The sequence below is a fragment of the Dasypus novemcinctus genome, chromosome 7 (assembly GCF_030445035.2).
Source record: "Dasypus novemcinctus isolate mDasNov1 chromosome 7, mDasNov1.1.hap2, whole genome shotgun sequence".
Classification (NCBI taxonomy): domain Eukaryota; kingdom Metazoa; phylum Chordata; class Mammalia; order Cingulata; family Dasypodidae; genus Dasypus; species Dasypus novemcinctus.
In genome coordinates this window covers 70,318,080-70,338,343 of record NC_080679.1, presented here as the reverse complement: position 1 = coordinate 70,338,343, position 20,264 = coordinate 70,318,080, and the positions used below count along the sequence as shown (strand labels likewise).

The window sequence follows — 20,264 nt, the reverse complement described above, 5'->3', positions numbered from 1 at the left end:
ATAAATTTATATTCTGAAAATGAATCAAATCATATTTCTCACCACTCCAGTTACTCTTGTGAAAATGCACCAGGTGAATAAAGCCCTTTTTCTATTTTATCTATTCATGTCTTATTAAATACTGAGATCATGCAATGCCTCTCCTCCTAGCAACAGTATACGGGTAATTCTAGGAAGAGCCATGAACTGCAGGGTGAATGAAGAAATGCTTCTTGCTCTTGTCTAGTGTTGCTGGATATAAACTTGGCATGAGACAGCAGTTCTTTTTTTATTCTCTTAAAGGTTACAAAGGATAAATGATTACAATAACATTTCACCCACTGACTGGGTTTTTACTAGTAAATCCTGCTATTGATTTTAAAAGCTGCAAAGTTTATATTTAAATATTTTTGATTGGACCATAAATCTCTGAAAATCAAATCTTTTCTGAATGAAGGATCTATGAAAATAGATGATAGATTTCATGAGGTGTCAAAGCAAAAATGTTAGATTTCATAGTTTGTCATTGAATATGATATAAAACACCCGAAGGCAGATTATTTATATTGACAAAATTATTCTTCAGGACTGGAAGTTGTTTTCTGAGGAATAAAAATAAAATATCGAAATAGCTTTTTAACAGAACTGGAAATTTTCTGCTTTAGAATTAGGTGATAGAAAACAATGTGGATAAATGCCATAAAGCCATTTTCTTTGAGTCAAGTAGAGGATACATTATTGCAATAAAGGCCAGGATGGAGTACTTTTCCCAGCAGACACAATATATTTTACAAACCATCTACCCTTATTTTTACTGAAGGTATAGGATTTCATCTTTTATCGGCTTTAAAAAAAAGTTATTGTTCTTTTTAAAACTATCTTCCCAAAGATTATCAAACATTAGATTCACATTTCAGGCAGTTCAAGTATGCAAAAAATTATTTTCCCCCTTCTGGGTAGTGATTGTGGAATTCAGGAAGTTAGTTAGCTTTGTTTTTTTTTTCCTGTGGCTACAAACAGTGGCCCTGATTCTAGCCAATTTTCTCATCAGTAAATGAGTCGAAAAGGCTGGTTAAAGGAAAGTGGCCAGATGAGACAAAAACCATCGGCACAGTTCCCCAAATATCTAAGAGTAAATGCCCTACAGAGACAGGTCTGGAGAGTTACCTTCCCATATAAGGATGTCAAAGGATTCTCACTAAACAAAATAGAAGCTGGCATGTGTGTGTTTCTATGTAATATATAAATATATACCAATAAATAAGCCCTTTGAAACCATTTTTGCAAGTAAAGTTAATGATTATATGATGTCGAATATTCTTCAAAATTTTGAAAAATGCTGTAAAAACATTTATACTTTACAGATCGAAGACTAAGTATGTATATACTGAGACAGTTCACATTTGAAGTTATAAACATGTTCCCCCTATCATTCTCTCCTCTGTATTAGCTGTCATTTCCCTTAATTGGTGGACCAAGGTATAGTAAACATTTATCAGCAGGGCATAATGCAAAGAGCATTTATAGGCAGTTGTTTTCAATCTCAATTCCCATGCTCACTTGAGCAAGTTCCTTGATCTCTCTGAATTGAGCTAACCCTCAGGTCAAGAAGGCAGTACTACTAACCTCAGAGGGTAGTTTTGATGATTATATTTAGATAATATACAAGGTACCCTGTACATAGAAGGTGTTCAATAAATGATAGGTAGATTATTAGTAATAATTGCTATTTATTTCCATTACACCTAACTTGAATAACTTCTGAGGCACTTGGCTATTGTCAGTGGAGTATAGTCACTATTTTACTATGAAGTAGAAACAGCTGATTATTATATACGACCAACTACAAATGGAAAAATGATGAAGCCGTTGGAAAAAGAAATGAGTGAGATATTCAGGGAATGTCCTGGGCAGAAGGGAAGATGGAGGCTCAGAGAGCTCTCTTCTCAGACAGTCAAGACTGGAGTTTAGGTTTAATTTACAACAGTACATAATCTCAGCCACGCATAAGAAACCTTGCCACCTCTGCCCAGTAAAATACAAATCCCTGACTACCTATTTTTATTTTAGGCAGTTAGATAGTTAGTACATCGTTAATTCCTGCACATACTCAAGCTCAACATCACTGTCATTTCCATTTTATTTCCACCTCCTTCTTTCAGAGATCCCTGGTTGGATGTAAAGATCTGCTCTGCTCTCTGAGTGTCTGGGTATTCTAAGGCAATATGAATCTTTAAAAGCTCCCCTTCTTTGAGGCAATTTACAACTCAAAACAGCAACATTTTTTTTTCAGCGTGGAAATACTGACAATAAAAATGGAGCAGCTTTGAAATATACATTACTGTAATTAAAGTGACTTGCTCTTTGGAAATCCCGAGACAAGTCTTTATTGCAACTGTTATTTAATGATGAGCATAATCATTAAAGTCTCATTCTCAGACTAGAATAGGATGTCAATGTCCTGCAGCAGCACTTTTAGGTTACAAAACTTGGCGACTGACAGATGCCTCTACTGACTCTTTTTAAGGGCCCTCTGTGCCTTTCCTTTGACAACCTGTGGAGGATGGCCCAAGCTAGCGTATGCTCAGATTGTATTCCCTGGCACACGGTGATGGAGGTTGTTAAGAGATGGGCTCTGAAAAAGGTGTGGTCAAAAATACCTGGGTTAAGCTGGTACTCTACCCAAGGGCATAAAAATTAGAAACTCTGCAGGAAAGACACGTGTAACTTTATTCGTGTTTACCATGACACTTTTTGAGGATGTGTGGCACATGAATCGACATTCTGTGGAATATTGTTCTATGAGACACTAGTTTGGTAAATATTAGCTAGACCTATGCTTTTGGTTCCTAGCTCCCGACAGAATAGCCTAGGAGATTTAAAATATATACCCATGCCAGTCGTCGGTCCTCCTTCTTGCCAATTAGTCTAGGGTGATGCTCAGGCATTGGTATTGTTTTTAACAGTTCCCCCGGCAAGTCGAATGTCCAGCAAGGCTGAGAACCATTGACCTAAACCTACTGCTTATGCATCTTAATGATCACCTTTCTAGTATGTGGTGCCATCGTGAGTGAGAGGGAGGAAAAAAACTCCTCTAAAGCTCTGACAAACAGCAGGGAAAGAAGTTTTCTCTGGGGTTAGACACTGATTGACCAGCTGCTCTTGACCTTTTAGCTGGCAGGTGATTTGCTGGTCTCATGGACTGACTCCCTATCACACTTCCTTCTTGACTGTGGGCATCTTCATGGAGGGGACAGACTGCCTGTTTCACCCAGAAGTTTTCCTGCAAACCCATTCCTCCGAATATCGTGACTCTAGATGAGGAATTGCATTTCCTCACAAATAAAGAGTGAGAGTCTCAGAGGAAAACCTTCTGAAACTTTCTCTACTGTTTACAGTAGGGCTTTCTCCTGCTTGAGGTCGTAGTTGAGGGAAACCCCTGAAATGTTTGAGCGGGGTGCAGTTTACCTGGGAAATGAAAGTGGGGGCAGGAGCCCAGTAGCTGGAACCTCAGAAAGCCTTATCTAACCTAGATTTCAAGCTCTAATTTGTACATCTGAGCTTTCCTAGAGTTTTACTGCAATAAGAAAGACAAATTACTCTTCCTCTTTAAATAAGGAAAGGTCAGCCAGAAACCAGTATTTACTGAGTAAGCAAGATCAGAGAGAAAAATTGGATAATTTATGGACTCCTTTTCTAATATGCTAAACAAATGAAATTCTTCACCTTTTCATTCAAGGGCATGGGAGAAAAAGAAAAGTCACTTAATATTTATTGAGCATCTACAATGTGCCAGGAAAAATATAGGTTCTTTCCAAATTGTCATTTCGTTTAACTCAGCACAACCACTAGGGCTGGTTCTTCTTATCCTGATTTAATGGTTGTGGAAAGGATGGCTCAAAGGAATTAAGGCACTGCCCATAGTCTCAGGAGAAATGGAAGGTAGAGCTGGGATATGATCCAGGTCTAGCAATGATGATGGTGAAATTGTACCTGGACAAGCCGTTTCTGTTTCACAGTGGAGCCCACAACAAGAAACACGTTAGGACCCCTGCCTGAGCTCAGGGATCTGTTTGGAGCTCTGAAAGTTTCACGTTTTTCATCCTTCCTGCATCTTGACTTACAGTTTATTTGGTCTTATCACCAAAATGGTATCTAAGCATTTTCTTCTCAATGTTCTACTCTGTGCTTTGAAACAGAAAAAGTGTGAATGCTGTGGGAAAGGCATGTCTTGCTCCATGGATTCATATTTCTGTGCTTAAAGAAGACATAAGTATATGGAGTCAGAATCCCACAATGGTAAGAAGGTAGTTTTGGATTAAAACCGGGTTTAAAGCTTATACTTGGGCGAATTACTTGGGCGAATTATACCTTGGGCGAATTACTTTCCCTCTACAGACCCTAGACTTTCCTTCCATAAAGTGAGGGAATAATATCTACCTCACAGAGTTGCAACTGAGCAAGGTTATAATCAGGTCTCCTGAATTTAGTTTAGTTTCCAAAAGATGCATCTATCCAAACATTTAAAAGGCGATATAAATGCATCGCAACTTTTCAAAGCTTGTCATTTGTGATGATCATGTCATTAATTGATTGATTAAACTCAGTCAGCAATTTATTGCATTAGTCATTCAAGAGATATTTTACTGAGCACCTACAATGTTCCAGGCATTGTTTTACAGAAATTCTCAAGGTAGATCACAGTCTTACTAGTACAAATTTTACTGTATAATTAGTGTAACCCTTTAGAGGTGCACAAAAATGAAGTTCACATACTAATTTATTAATGTGAGTCTACAGAATTAAAATGTATGTAATAGTATTGAATCTACAGTTAATGTTACCTGCAGTTAATTATAATTGCTATTAATTATGGTTAATTTGCAATCTGATTAACTCTCTGGAAAAGCAGACAGCCTTTTCCTCCATTTTGCTGCTCTACAGTCAGAAAGTAGCAGATGCTTGGGTGAATCAGCAGTGAAGAATTTATACTAACTCTGTGCTCTGCAGTAAACAAAAGTTCTCACCAATGACAAATACGTAGGGGTTCCTGTCATTGAAGCATTCAGAGTTTAACTGTTTTTAATTATTGAGAAAGCACAGCTTTCCATCCATACAGCCTGAAGCGATGCGAGGCTGAGTCCTCAGCAAGGACTGGTTGTCATCAGTTTAAGAATTTATTTTCCCCTAGTTTGATTTACAGCATGTTATTCTCAGAGCATCCCCTTATTGCTTCGATTCCACACATGCGTTCAGACAATATTATTTTTCTATGCCATATTAATAAAATAATAAAACAGAAAGAGTAAACCTTCCTTTTCCTCTATGGATTGCATGAAGGAGCAATTAGAGTAGGCTGAGGTGGCACTATAGCCTGTTATGCAAGGTCCAGGTAACCTTGACTTTCTCCTTGATGCTCTCTTTTGGTTTTCTTAGGAGGAAAAAAAAGAAATCAGCCTGAAAAGTTAAGGAGAATGATTACTTTTAGGGCAAAGACAATTTATAAGATCAGATATTGATAAAGTAACTTTCAGGATTTACTTTGCATTTAGGGTACCTGGTATACATGGTATCCCACCTCTATCAGAGGGAGGTATCATTATTTTCATACCCAAAAGCCCTAACTCATTTCCCACCGAAGCTCCACACTCAGCCAATACTTCCTTTCATCAGGGAGATTCAATTCTGGGCCAAGATTGATCTTTTGAACATCCTGTGACACTACAGGTTATAGTTACCAGTGCCATTCTTTTATACTGGGTTTTATTTCAGGGGAGGAAAACACCATGCTTTATATGATACTTACCAAAAAAAACACACCTTTTCTCCTAGAGCCCCCTGTGTCTAAACATCTGGCCTCCCCCTTCTTTCTAGTGCTGAATCTTGACCTTCACAGCTAAGGTCAATCTGGATTGTCCTCCTTTCCAGCTGACAGTGAGAGAGCCAATGAAGAGAGCCTTTTCCTGTTGCTGGGTGAATGAGAATATTTTGAAAACATATCCCATTAATGCAGCAGTTTAAAAGCCTGCCATTGGCTGGTTGGACTTTCTGTGCAATGCCGACGCATAAGGTTGGCAGAGAATGACAGGTGGAAATAGCTATGCAAAATATATTACTGGCCTGATGTTCCACTGGAGAGGAAAACTATTTCAAGGCTGAGCAGCAACTACGACATGCCCTGCTAGAAGAAAAATAAATCTTCCTGAGTCTACATTCAGACATCTGAAGAACAATGATGGGGATACAGAAATAAAACAAAACCAATGTAACAACAAACCCTCAAGTTTGGCTTAACCTAAAAACCCTGCTTTTCACAGACTGATGAGCAGATCCACCTGCCTTAGAAACATATGCATATTTCTACATACCTGGTATAATTATGTGTGTGTATACATTTAAAGTCCAAAGTAGTGTATTTGGGAAATAATTTAAAACAATGTTAAGAGGACATTTAAAAATGTTTTTCTTTCTCTAGGCTCCAGTGTCCTCCACCTTCCTCTCCTGACCCCAAATCCCAAAATCTCAGCATGTGGTCAGTGTGTGTGTGTGTGTGTGTGTGTGTGTGTGTGTGTTTGGAGGGGCAGCATTGTCTGCATTTTATCTTACTCCATCCACTTAAAATATTTGAATCCTGGTGGGAGGATACACACACTCTTGTCTAAACAACTTTGGGATTCATCTTTGCACCCAGAACAAACTGTTTGGATACAAGTAACTGCTTTTGCTAACTCAGGGTTAACTGTTCACACACAAATCTGCCAGAGAGCCTTTAGGAAAGAATGTCCTGCTAATTGAATTCTAATGAAGCCAGGAAGTAGATTAGGAATTGAAGTATTTTACTGCTGTTACAAACATTGGATTTAGGGAGGTTTGGCCTATTTGATCTGCTTAATTCTCTAGGAGGTCCTAATTAATTTACAAAGAAATGACTACTCCAGAGGAGTTATTGGTTGATCCCACAGAAGGAGGCTTTTCTGGTGATAGGTTGGAGCCTCCTAAATTCAAGGACAATAGAAAAATACAGGAATGCTATGCTCTAACCAGAAAGTTGTTAATGAGTTGTTCCTGGGTCAATTTAATTGGCATGTCCGAGGATGTTTTATTTATTTACTTATAATATTTGGGTGGGTTTGCCTGCCAAATCAGGTGACTATCAGTGATATTAGCTATGGAAATAGAAATGCTCTAAGCATGTAATAGAACATTTCTTTCAATAATGTGGTCTAGCCAAAGTCACCTGGGAAACCACTTCATCAGAGAGATCACTCATGGGTGTCACCCTGTGACTACTAGTTGTGAAGAGGCCTTTGTAAGCACATCACCTGTGCCCCAGGAAATGTTTGCTACAAGAGGGAATGGGCAGCTTTGGTAGGGACTGAAAGTCACTCTCTGAAAGTTACATGGTGTACACCTCACCTCTAAAGACAGCTATGATATTGTCTGCCTGGTTCCTCTCTTTTTTTAGGGGAACCAGTCCTTCTTTCACTCCAATGATTTGTTTCCACCTGGGTGTTGATCTATTTTTATATGCCCCTTATTACGGCTGATTGCTCCAAGGAAGGGCAATTGACACAAGGTGGACCAATCAGAAACCTTCCTTGAGATTCTCCAAGCTGGAACTTGGCAATAGTTCCTTCTAGAGGGGGGTTGTGGAAAGATAAGGAACCTCCTTTCTCAGGGGTTTAGGCCCTTAGGTTCTGTTGGAGTTCACGTTTATTCCCTTGGAAGGAAAGCCAGTTTGCAGCAGCAGCAAATTCCACTGGGTAGGTGTTCTTTTTGGCACTCACTGTTCTCCCATTCATCCGCCTTCCTGGAAGGAGCTTTAGAAGCATGGTACATAGAGAGGAAGAGATTTTACATCTGTTCCCTATTCTACCCTGCACTCTCACAAGTGAATTTATTAAGCTGTGGAAAGAAGAGCTCATGTGGAGACAGGAGCTTGGTCACAGCCCAGTGTAGACATGGGCATTCTTAACAATAGAACACATGGACCCTTGGTTTGAAGGGGGTTATCGAAATAATCCGCCTTGCTTTCACACAACTCCTCTGAGAATCAGAGTGAAGCTGCTTTCAAGTTGATCACTGGGGGCTTGAAAGATATTTCAGGCAGAAGAATACAGTTCTCCATGGTTTTAAAGTGAAGGTGATTCCTATGATTAGTTTTCATCAGTTTTCATATTAGAGCAACTTAGTCTGATGTGGGCTCTGGGTGGTAGGCTGTTGTCTCTTCATAGATAACCTAAACTGTCTGTGTCCTGACCTGTGGGTGTGGGACAGTGAGAGGCTGCAGTCCTGCCCTTGGTGACCATGGCAACGACTCCAGTCCTGGAGAAAGTTTAGCAATGCAAACTCTATAAACTTTACATATTCAGGGAAAATGCAGACCAACTGTGCTAAAAGCTTATCTAAAATGTATAAAGTCCATGCTAAAAGCTTACCTAGGATGAGGGATATATGCTAATTCAAGCCTCTTGAGCACTGAGACAAAAGAACCATTTGGCCCTTCCTCTCTGTATAAAAGGAACTCAAAATTCTTGTCTGGGGCTCAGATTTTGGAATGAGAAGCTCTAAGCCCGGGCAGTCATAAATAAATCATTTTTCCTTCCCAAAAATCATTCCTGAGTCCTGGCCTTTCTATACGCAAATAATTGAACCTCTCTCAACTTCTACAAAAAGTCACGGAAAATTTCCCACCCTTTTCTTTCTTTCCCCTAAATCATGAGGCTTTTCTGTTAGTGGTGAGGGTAAGAGTGCAAAGTGTTTTCCTTTAAATCCAGCACTGGTTTGACAGAGTTGTTTGACAAACTTAACTCCAGTGGTGAGGATAGCCACCTGTTTCCACAGAAATCATCACAAAGCCCAGTTTTCATGTATCCCCTTCTGTATCCAGAAAGGCCTGAGATGAATTTTACTATATGTTAAGAAAATGGACCTAGTAGCGAGAAGAATGGGGTCACTCAGCAGAGGAATTGTTTGGGATTTACCCTTTGGAAAAAAATTGTTTTTAGATCCCACAAACCTATCCTTTGAAGTTGATATCCCAGAATGCTGCAGACTGAGAAAGTGCACCTGGCTTAAACGCTGGGGCTGAATTGCTTTACAGCTACACAACCTTAAAAACAGAGCAAAGCAAACAAACATAAACACCCTTATCAGAGGCTGGTGAAATCTGAACTTATCCATCAAGGAACTAACCCAGGATTACAGAAGCACTCATAATCAGACCATGAGGGTAGAGGTAAAATGAGCCAAAGTAACCTAAAACCGAAAGGTTTCCATGCCTTTTAGAAAGGGAATATTTCAAATTCAGTATGCCTGCCCATATTTCAGTATCTTAATTTTTACACTGAGTATTTCTCTCTATGCCTGTTTCCTCATCTGTAAAGTAAGTATAATAATAGCGGGAGTTCTGTGAGGATTAAAGGAATTAACACAGATTAAGACAATAAAGACAGCCCTTGTGCGTGGTATATGTTCCTTTAAATCAGAGGTTCTTAACCTTTTTTGTTCCATGGACCCCTTTGCCAGTCAGGTGAAAACCACAGACCCCTAAGTCCGTACTATTCTGTGTATTATTTAATAAATATATCATACCCGCACCTAGATGTCCCCACAAGAATAATGTTTTTTTGAATTTCAAGTCCAGCTCACGACCCCTTGTTAAGAACTCCTGCTTTTAATGTTTGTCATTATCCAAATGACCATCACGCTGAGTGGGGAGCATACTGGATAGGAAAGGCCAAGAGCTTCAACGGCAGGAACTGAGGCCTCCAAATTAGCAGTGTGGCCTCTCCCTTAGCTACCTGATATGTAAATGGGGCACAACATCTCATGCCTCCTTCAGCGGCTTGTTAGCATTCAGTAAAATAAGAGCTATGAAACAGCAGGAAGGTTCCTGCTATTTGCATTACTCTTAGACAACAGCAGTATTTGAAAACATATAGTGATTCATATTGTGTAATCCTATGGTAAACCCAGGAAATGTAGTTTAAAGTCGATCCACCTGTAGATGCTTAACAGCAGAATAGTATTTATGCCTCCTATCCCTTGGTAGGTTGGAAAGAAGCCTGTTTCTAAGTTCTCACCATCCCTTCCACGCTCTCTCCTTTCAAGGGTGTGTGGATTTGAATACCAAAGAGCCTAAAGAAATACCTGTGGGCTGCTCTGGGATACCTTGAGGGACATCTTTGAGGACAACTACGGGAATATCATGTAAAACCTGTTTTAAGCCTGTGTTTCTTCAACCATGAGTTCTTGTAGAAAGGATTCTAGGGTTTTCTGTTACAGGGGATTGTAACATATTAAATTTTTATTAAAATTCTTACTTGTTCACAGTCCAATTCCTTTTAGTCTCAAACAAATGTTTTAGGCCTGGATGGAAACTTCCAGCCCGTATTACATGACAGCCTTAGAATATTCCATGTGGCTATTCCTGTTCATAATGAATTCCTGGGTTTTATGCATATGTGTATATATGTATATGTGTGTTAAATCCAAAGGCAGCAGTTACTGACCATGGACATTCTGATGCTTCTCTACAGTGGCATCTTTGTAAAGTTCCAGAATTGCTGCTGGAGAAGCAAAAAGTGCCAGAAAGAGTAACAATTCTACCAACGTGCAGCATTCCTGGGAGGGAGAGAAAAGGAGTGCTTAAAGCTCCACCAGCTCTGGTAATGAAAGGAATGCGTTTGAAGGGAGAGAGCACAGCCACACAGACGCTGGGTTCAGGTTGTCATGCTGCAATTACACACAATAAATATAATTAATGGGGTATCAGACCCACTGACCTCTGGATACCTACCACACCACAGCATCAACTCTTCCCAGCCCCTCCTGAGTGCTCCCCTGCCACCCACTAGCTGGCTCTTTGGGATATACAAGCACTGTGGTTTTACCCGGCCTTTGTTGATAAGGCTCAACCAGAGCGGAGAATTGCCCAGTCTTTCTGCCTCGTGCCTGCACAAATGAATAAACTGCCGGTGTCACTAACATATTCCAGGTCATGCACACACACAAACATTATTATATCTTGAAATTACTCTTAAATTACTGTCTTTCAGGTTTTAACCATTTTGCTAGAAATGTGGCTCAGCAAATCCTTATGTGGAGCAAGGATGGCACCCAGTGGCCAAAGTGTTTCATCTCAGACCTTGTTTTTGTACAGATTTTCCATTGCTTGTCCCTTTGGAGACAATGAATTGCTGCAAAATCTTTTTCTAAAGCCAGAGTTGAAAATCCAAATCACTTGACTGTTCCTTTAAGCTAAAGGGCACATACGTGTGCCTCGTGTACACACACCCACCCACACAAAAATGTGCACACAAAGGAGTTAATTCAGAACAAAAACTTTTAAAACTCCTTAAAAATTTATCTTGAGAGTCTTAAATTAGATTCAGAATATTCCAGATATGTAGATTAATCTGAATGTGAAACCAGTCCCACATCCTTCAATTCATATTCCCCCCTCCAAATAGTTTCTAGTTCCTAAGTTCTCATGCCTTAAACATAAGCCTTTATCTCCTGACAAGTGCTTTATCATTAAGCTGATGTCCACAATCTCATATCCTTGTTATCCTTCTGACAAGGTAGTTGGCAGGCCTAGAGAGTACAGGATAATAAAGTGGACAGCTCTTTTTCCTTTGTGTTTTCCAGATGTCTTTAGATTTCTATAGAGCCAGATAGCCAACCAAACTGTCTAAGGCAGACAGGCGCGATGCCATAATAATGGATCATCTACTCTCTTCCTAAGAATGATGCAATGTCTCCCATTATTTGCTGTTTCCAATTTCCTTACGTTTCCAAGCAGTATGAAATCCCAGGGCAAGAAGTCACAAGGAGGGCACAACCACAATACACAAGGAATTGTCTTAAAAAAAGAGCTTTATATATTAATCCATGAAAAGTCTCTTTTTAAATGACTATATTAAGTTCAGCCAAAAATTTGTCTTTCTCAGGCATCACCACCATTCACACTTATCTGGCCCTAAACTGTCAAAATGCCACGAAGTTTCCAAGAACAATAATTGACTCAAAAGGCAATGACTTAAGGATAAAATTCTATGACATTGCTTCTGTTTTCCTAATTAGCCATTTGAAGAGAAGCACTCTCTTCAAGGTCAACAAAACAAAACAAAAAAACACTGGGAGAGGGAAAATCAAAACCAATAGGTCCATTTTTCTTGCTAGTTCTTTTGAATCTCAGTTGCCTCATTTGTAAAATGGAGACATGGTAAGTCTGCTCTCACCAAGTGATTGTGAAGCTCAAGTAAGACAATAGGTGTAAAAAGTTTTTCATGCATTCTTAAGTCTTACTATTTAGATACTTATTATTTAAATATTTATGGCCAGCAGTATTATATAGCTTATAGTTTTATATTCATGAAATTAAGACTCTTAGCAAAAATAATTATCTCCCTATAAGTATTATTGTGTTATATCATCCTTTAAATATAATGTATCAATGATGGGCTTTGCAAATCACTTATAATACTTCCAACTAATATTAAATAATAATTAAATCAAGCTAAGCCAAGTGTTCTACTAAACATCCAAATTTTTAAACAGTTTAAATTCAAACTTTTGGGTATTCAGAAATCATAAGAACCTCTAGATGATTTGTCAGCATTTATGTTGCTTTGTGTTTTATTTTCCCTTTCTCTCCTACAGATAAACTTTGTAGGCTCATAAAATTATAGCATTGTATAGCTGGAAGTGACTTTGTTTTACTGATGAGGAAACCTGAAAATGAGAAACCTTTAACGAACCAAGGGGTCTCGTGGCTATTTTGTCTATTAATATACTTGCTCTCCCTAGTCTTATGAAGACTGCTTAAAGGGGCAACTCTGGCTACGGAGACCACAGAAAACCCTCAGGTCAGATATTTTCAAATGGTGCCCTGAGACCAATAGAATCATGAGTCATACAGTTTTTAAAGTTTTGGATGGCTCTTTACCCAGCTAGGAAAAACCATGAAGAGCTACCAAACCAGCACATGATTTCAAAAACGGGTAGAAGAGACAGAATATAGGACTAGATGAATAAAAAATGATTAGAAATGCACCTTGATGCTGATGTGCGCCAAGAAGTGCGCCCCGTAAGGAGAGGTACCCAGTGCAAAAGAAAGTGCAGCCTGTCCAGGAGTGGCGGCAGCACACACGGAGAGCTGACACAACAAGATGATGCAACAAGAATAGACACAGATTCCTGGTACCGCTGATAAGGATAGAAGCGGTCACATAAGAACACACAGCGAAGGGACAGAGAGAGCAGACAACTGAGGGGGGGTGGGAAGGGGAGAGAAAAAAGAAACACACCTTGAGATTCAATAAAAGTTGCATTAAAAAAATTTAATCTGCAGAATGGTGGTAAGACACATGAGGGAAGACTCTTATTTAGTATTGACGAAATTACTGAATCAAATAAGTACTGATGGCAAGAAGCTTTTGCCCACAGCAGGGAAGGAGACATATTGTCACTACTGAGTGCTCCAAAGAGAAAAGGTCCAAATAGTGCTTATTCTAAACAAACAGAAAAATGAATCCCTTTATTTTTTTATGGTTTAGGCCACATAGGAAACCTAGGAAACTAACAACCAAGAACTTAAAATAAGGCTTTGAGAATTTGTAGGCACTTCCGTGGTCACAGATCACAGCTTTGTAGCTTCCTTTGCCATAAAAATTGCAGGTGTTTCAACTAATTCTTCCTTAGTGGATACTTCTCCAGCACCCACATGCAAGGCAGGGCTTTAGGTGATACGAGTGTTGCAAAGTTGTGTAAGAGAATCTTTGAGTAAGACAAGGATTCTCCTCTTAAAAAGACGAATAGTTTAACCAGGAACACACAGATTTATAATACAAGGTAGAAACTGATAGGTACCCTGAGAAGAATGGAAAATGAGATCACTTTTGCCTGGAGGACAGCTAGAACAATCTTCATGGAGAAGGAAACAGTTGAGCAGGGTCAGAGAGTTAGGACTTAAATATGCTGAGACAGGGAGAAGGGTGACCAGTGGGAGGGAAAACAAGAAAGGGCAGGGTATGGACAGAAAACCTCAAATAGATCTATTTTAAGAGGTAGATAAGTTGGAGCATGGAAAACAGGCCTGAAAAATGCATCAGAGGTTAGAAGTTACAGCACTTTGAATGCCCAATTGAAAATTCGAAATCTAGAGGTTTTTGGAAGATTCTAAAGCTTTGTGAAATGGAATTTGGCACCATTAAAAGCATACTGTTAACCCGGCAACTGTGTACTGTTAACCCGGCAACTGTGTACCAGCTGAATTTGGAAAAAAGCCAAGAGAAGGAAGCAGGGAGACCAGCCAGGAGAGCACTTAGGATTGTGGGTCCAAGGATGGGTGAGGTGGGCTGAGGTAGAGAGGTGCTCTGAAGTCAGAACGGATGGAACAGCATGTGGGAGGAGGGCAGGTGTGAGGACAAAAAGACTGTAAAAATACACCTAGTCTGTGCAGAGTGAAGGTGGGGAAGGCAAGCAGTTAGGAGTTTGTATCTTCTGTTTATACTGAATGAAGAAAGGAGGGGAAGCCGACCACTAGGCCTGCTAAACCAGGCGCGGATCGCTGAGGTGCAGGGCTACCAGTTCTTCATCTCCTGGCTCCACGTCTGGGGTTATAGATGCCTCCAGTTACAGGACAGTCAGGAAGATGGTAACGCGACCCAGATGCTCTGTCGTGCTGCAGGCTCTGACCCCTTTGGCCTTTATGTTTCCTTCACAGTTTGGGGCCTGGAGCTCTCACTGGGCCACACCAGCTCCCTCTGCGTCTGTCTTCCCTGGACCTTGAGGACTTGCCACTGCTCTGCCTCCTAGTTCTGCTTTCCTCTGGAATAAAAAACAAGCTGCCTTTTATTTCACTCTCTGAGGCTCAGACTCCCTGGGCTTTCAGGTGTGACACAACGAATGCAGTGAGCTCAGCTGTGACAACGTAGGGAAGGAAGAAGGTGGGAGGAAGCCTTCAAGGTCCATTCTTTCTTCCAGGGAATGTAGACATTCACAACAGCCTTCTGGAGCCAGTGTCCTACTTTGTATTCACATGGAAAGAGGTGAATATTGACTGTTTGGTCGATTTGAGGGGAGGTCAGCGTCACCTCAGAAGGCATTTTGGTCAGGCAGGTCCTTGAAAAGCCCTCTATTTGTAGCCACTTATTTGAGCATATGAAAGACCAGCCTGGACTTCCAGACTTAGTTTCTCTCGCGCCAACCCCCACTCCAGCATTTTCAATACTCAAGAGTGATAAAGTGCAGCCATCCTTTTTTGGATGTGGCATTTGATTAAGACACAATTCATGAAGAAAACCCCATATAAACATGCAGACATTTGAACACCAAGTGCCCCACATATTTATGGATGTGTTCTGTGTTCCTTATGAGCAGAAGATGCCCTTTAGGCTGCTGATTCAGCTGTTTCCTCTGCAGCCAATTTCCTGGTGAAGGTTCAATAACTCCCTGACGATAAAAAGAACTCGGCATAAATACTGTTTAGAGTCAAAACAATCCCCTAAATTCAAGAGGAGGGGACAAGGGAGGAGACAGAATAGGTTATGTCTATGATACACAAATTCCCTTTACACCATCGTGAGGTCATCCTTTAAAAAAAAAAACCTCAGAAATAAGCGGAGCTGAACGGAGAAGCTATTGTTGGAATTTTCAAAGCTAGCATTTCAAATGGCTCCCCGTGCTGAGACTATGGGGAGAAATGTGCTTCTTCACTTGCTCTTGCTCCCTCTCCAGTACTGCAGGGGAGGTGCTGGGTAGGAGCCCCTGTCCTGAGGGGAGACTGGGGGAGGAAGCATGAGCTCTCTAGGCTCTGCCATCCAGCAGCCCTCCCTGGGCCCTGCTCCGCCTCTCCTCCTCGGGCATTCGCCGTGTTGCCTGGTTTGGGTGATTGCCATGGTGTTCTCCCTCTCTCTGTAGTGCACTCTTCTTCGGCAGAAGGCTGCTGCAAGGATTGGACTTTCCCAGGGGTTTGGAAATAGAGTGCACAGGGCAGTAACTAGCACATGTGGTGACTTAGGAAAATGAGCTCCCTCTGATGGGTTAGTTACTAAAAGGCGTCTCATGCACTCAGCCAGCCAAGTGGGGTGCTGCCCCGACTCCTGACTCCTTGCTCCTGGGTCCTTGTGCATGGCATAAGACGCATTTACCTGCAGAACTGTAAGGGTGGGCCTGTGAGCTGAAGCTTCTTACCACATACATTCGAGCATTTCACAGATCAAACTTGTCTCCTAAAACTTAAATTACGTTTTTTTAAAAAAAACCTACTAAATCACATAGACCATTGACCAGTCTATCCCCTGCCATCCATACCACAAAAAAGCCATAAGATCCTATTTTTAACGTAGTCGTTCTTTTTTTGAAATGTAAAGGCCACAGGGAATAACTATACTAAGTATTTCATTTTATTTACTTTACCACCATATTAATTTGTGGCCTAGGCATTAACATTGAAAACGTGACATATGCAAGAGGTAGTCCAAACCCAAACACCCAACATGAGTTACTGACATTTAATTACTGAGGCAGTTATGGTGCTGTAAACGAGTTCATCTCTGATTGCAGCTGTAACCCATGCAGTTCTGAACTGAAGGGAGGATGATAGAAAGTGGCGATATAACATGAAAATGTCCATGAGTTGATTTTAATTGATAAACTGGCAGTACACAGTGATAACTGTTTGGTCTGTCCACTGGATTGGAATCCAAGGCAAGTGAATAAAACTATAATTCGTGCCCTAAACTCTTCTTCTTATGCTATCACAGCTGGCATCTTCAGGTTATTAAAGGCCTTTAAACCAGTCGTTTTCAAAGAGATCTAATTGTCAATATGGTCTTTCTACATTATTCCTGTTAGCACAGAGCAGAAGAGGTATAAACAGGCACTAAAATCTGAACAAATTTTCCATGCACACCTTTCTTATTTCAAGTTAATGGAAGATCAGTAAATGTTAATGAGGATTAAAACCATTACTTAGATCCTGGTTTCTTCATTCAATGCACAGGGAAACCAACCCATAAGAGATAAATTACTATCCTTATAATCAGATTCAGACTTAAAAATAGTTTCAGGAAGTTGTGTGATCTTTTTATATACAGGTGACCCTAAAAAAAGGATAGTTGCTGGAGGTATAAATGACATATTGGAATCAACAAAATAAGCTCAGTTTCTGACTTTTTTGATTGAGCACTACATGTTGTTTTTTCTATTTATTCTGGCTTGCCAGTCAAGGGACAACTCCAGAAGTTTTTTTATACTCTAACCACAATTCATCCACCAGCCCACGCCACCACCCCCTGCAGCACCATTCACCTATCACATCTTCCTCAAGGAAAATTTTTTCCAACTGGAGAAGGAGAACAAAAACAAAAATAAAAACCACCCCACCCCTATGATAGACTTGAATCAGGAAAGAAATTCCAAAACATGAAAGGGTGTGAAATAGGAAGACCAGATACGAGGAATGACAAGGTAGTATCAGGCTAGCATTAATGATTATTAGAGATTGACTTCAGGCTTATTTTATATGCAATCTGTTAATATGTTTCTTTAGGCCACACCACCTAGGGATACAAATCATAGTGAATTAAGAGTAATTAATGGTACTTATAATACTATCCAATAGTATAGGATCTCCATCTCTCCTAATTGTTTCTGGGAGTCCTCAGGATATGCTTTATTTGCCCTTAAAATGTATCCCTCAGCCTACATTAATTCTTTCACTCTCTGCTGGCCTTGCCTCTGGCCCATAGGGATGCAACCTTCCTTTAGATCGCTGCCTTTTGTTGGGTGCTGTTGTCGTATTGGAACCCTCGAGCTCTTGGGAACACTTTATGCACTGAAAGCACACTGAAGTCCATGCCCTTCATGTCTTCTCATGTTTTCATCTGACAGCATGAGTCCATGGGAGACTGAGGTAAGGGACAAATCCAAGAGACAAACTCCATGCTGTACTTGGAGTCATCAGCCACCGAGGCCTGAGGCCTCAACTTCCATTAGGAAATTATCTCCACCCAGAAGGCATCTCAGCCTCTCTCTGGTCTTGCAGACGTGTCTGAATCACAGAGTGGTGTGGGTCTGGTTTAAACCAGGGCCTGTCATATCTATTTGACCTTCAGATGTTTTTTAGCACTAGCTGATGTTGAAATTTTCTTCCCTAGCTCTGGCTTAATTTCTGATCCCAGAAATATAATCCACTGGGCCTCATTCATCCACTTAATTATGAAATCTCATAGTTAACTCTGATTCCAGACTTTGAATTACTACACACATTATTTACTATTGCTGTTAAAAAGTACTGCAGAAAGCAAAGGTTACAAATACTTTAACACAAGCATGAATTGTCTGTATATAGTTGGTCAAAACAAAGCATTTATTTCCTGTTGTTTAGCCACAATGTTAAGAAAACTGCCATTGCATATACTTTAGCTTGGAATTTTGGTAAATGCTGTCCATGTGCAAGATTATTTTAAGCTCACTACATTTTACTATTATTGCTGCAGTTATAACAGACATCAGCTACCAATTACGATAATGTTTTATTTACTTTATATATCAAGGAAAAAAGCAATTAGGTTATAATTATCTACTATATCTCAATTACATTGTAATAGGATACTAGTTAATATCTTTCAGGATAAAGTGTGGAATAAATCAGATAAACTAATAATCCTGATAATTTTAAGATAAAATAACCCTTTGTTCTCAAATTTAAATACTTCATATTTGTAGTGTTTGTGAGCTAACAATAGAAAAGCATGGTCAATTCCAGCATAACTGGGTTTTCTTTACTCTAAGCAAAGCATTATGCCTGAATGTAGGGCAATAACCTTCAGTGAGCAGACAGCTATGGATTTTGGTCTCTGGACATATGTCATCAAATAGCTCTCGTAAATTTATTTAGTCCACTGTGCTTTCTCTTTGTTATCTTTCTCTGTGCCTACCTCTTCTCTCTTTTAGCAATGAAGACAATTATAATAGTGAAAATAGTGAAAATATATTAGCATTTTAGTGGAAACTAGGTATTTCCACAAATATGATTTCTAGGTAATGTTATTAAAGTGAAAAAGCTTTAAGTAACATTGATGGAAATATTTATTAAATAATTATATATTACCAAGGTTTTAACAGTTTCTTGATGACTAATTGTTTTGAATTCTGAAACACTGATGCTCTTTGGATTTATTTAGTCCTTCAGCCATCATTAAGTATGAATTCATTAACTATGTATTTATTGGGTGTTAATATATTCCAAGCACCATAAAAGGTACTAGAGATAGAGAAGTGAACAAAACATACAAAGGTCCTGCCCTGATGGAGCTCACAATCTAGTCAGTAAGTAGGATGTTTGCATCTACAACAAATGGGCCCTGATCTCTGTGTTTTAGGTTGCTCTGTCCCTTTCCTTTGCTGTCAGCTTTCACTTTTTGCTGATAACATGTTTCTCCTCCTGATCTGGGCTACCTTTGAAGGTCTTTTCCCTAAGTATCTCTTCAAGTCAATAATAATCATAACCTTAGATGGAACCCAAGCAGCTCATCCTATTCCCACTTTAGATGTTTTGTTCCTTGCCTTTCTGAGGAATTCCTCCACTCCTACTCCCCAAGTTTGGGAGCCTTCCTTTCTTTTCTTTGTTAATGTGACTCAGTTCTAATAACCTAGTTCCATTACCAGGCCCAAAGATCTCTGTACCATTTTTCTTGGAAAGACAAATGCATCTATATGCAAATAAGACTCTTGGAAAATCACCCATCATGAAGTGTTGTTACATACTAATATTACAATACAAAATATTATCTTTCTTATGGTTGTGGTAGCTTACTTGATGATTCTCTGAACCTTCATGAAAACTTAAAAAGATAGACACCAAAACTTTCAAAGGGGAGAAAATCAGGTTTCACCAAACTCTCACATTTAAATTTTGCTGAAAATTTCTGGTTAGGATACAGGGAGAGGAACAAGAATTCCGAGCTGTCTTCAAGGAAATGGTGGTGACTGGGTGAAAAGGAATATCTACGGCATTCACATCCTCATCTGATGGAGCTGGAAAGGGGTCAAACTAGCAGATGCAAAGCATGGTGGTTAAGAACTGCAGGCCTGGGCCAGATTGCCTGGCTATTCCCCGAACAATTGTTTGGACCTTGCCAGGCTACTTAACATCCCCTCACTTTAGTTACTCATTTGTGAAATAATACATACTTCATATGTTTGTGAGGATGAAATGAATTAATACAGGTAAAGTGCCTTGTATTGTTCTACTATATGCCTAGCACACAGTA

At 39.8% G+C, this 20,264-nt stretch overlaps 1 protein-coding gene across 1 annotated transcript in view; it reads right to left on the bottom strand.

The window, feature by feature from the left end:
• PDE11A (phosphodiesterase 11A) overlaps positions 1–20,264 on the bottom strand; it is a 482,125-nt gene that overhangs the window by 142,878 nt on the left and 318,983 nt on the right. The window lies entirely within an intron of this gene.